We start from the raw sequence: 1,428 nt of genomic DNA on the forward strand, positions 1-1,428 counted from the left end.
GACCAACAAGCTCCTCTGTTCTTCATTCCTCACACCTTTGCAGGAAGACTGCCTCCAACATATTGTGTTGCATCAACTTGAAACAGGGTCAATGAAAATAACTTCCCGGGTTGGCCAAAGAGCAGAAATTCCTTAACGTTGGTGATGAGGGTGTATTTGTATTCCTTCTTCAGATTGCTGAACACCAAAAGAGCAAGCTTGACCTTACTGCCTGTAATTCCTCCTTTAAAGGATYAAAATCCCGGGTGTTCATATGGTTCGGGAACGGGGAATAAAGCTATCCTAGAAAGAGAACGCGACCTCTAGGGAGTGGACAAAGTCCCTCCAGCTGCTCCTTCCATCCATCCCTCCAGCCAGAAGCCAGACCATGTCTTTGTCAACACRCTCCCCTTTCTCGGGGGTACACACCCAGAGAAGCCCACGCTGGCCTCCTTCCGACAGCAACAGCTATAAGGGCCCGGCCAGCATCCTAAACAACGGTGGTGTTTAACGTGCAGCCGAAACGGAAGGTGGTGAGCAATGGAGCTTTTATCTGCAAACAACTGCTCCACGGCAAAGCACAAGAAATGCCTCCCGGCAGGGGGAAATAGGAACAAAGACCAAACTTGCTTCTGAGAAAAAACAAAGCCCTCACAATGGGAGATGCTTGCAGTCTGAAAACTGCGGGGTGAGGAAAATAAGACTGGTTACCTGCCCCCTCRTCTCAAAGGAGTCCAAAAGGGAGAACAGCAAAACACGCTGGCTTGGAGTCAGAGAAGCGCTCACTGGGCACAGAGAAATGACAGTAAAGTAAATGCCACTTCCCAGGARCAGGAGGGAAACGGAGTCATGCCAAAAAGTCCCACAGACCAGCTCTGTGAATCGGAGCAGACTCAACAAGAGCCTCTTTCCCAGCCGCCTCCAGAGGCAGAGGCGTTCTTTGCCTCCTCACGTCTAACTAAACCCACAGCAAAGTGCCTCAGAGCTGAAGAGCAGCCTTGGACTCTGCAAATAAGGAGGCAACAAGCTCTGAGAAGAAACAATTACTGCGCCAGCGCCTGCATGTCCACGCTTTGTTCCAAAGCCACCTGCTTGCCACTGGAAACTTGGGTCCTGCAGGAAGAGAAGTATTTGCACCTCGGGCATCTTAAACTCGTGTCCAGGCGGACGATTCACGTCCGCGCCTGGGAAGGGACGGAACCCACCTGCGTGCTAGTTATGGCCGGTCTTGCAGAAGAGAGCCCTTCACGCTCCTGTGACRTCWTTGCAGAAGTCGGGGGACGCRCAAGCCATGAGTAAAGACAGAAATGCCTCCCTGCCTGTGCACATTCTTCTGGGCCACTGATTCTTTCCTCTGAGACCTTTCCTGCCTCCCCTGCCCCCAAGCTTTTGTGACTCAGAAATCACTCAACATCACCTTGRATGGACAAGAGGAAATGTAATCAATGC

This window comes from Apteryx rowi, unplaced genomic scaffold, assembly GCF_003343035.1.
Source record: "Apteryx rowi isolate R43461 unplaced genomic scaffold, aptRow1 scaffold_1789, whole genome shotgun sequence".
Classification (NCBI taxonomy): Eukaryota; Metazoa; Chordata; class Aves; order Apterygiformes; family Apterygidae; genus Apteryx; species Apteryx rowi.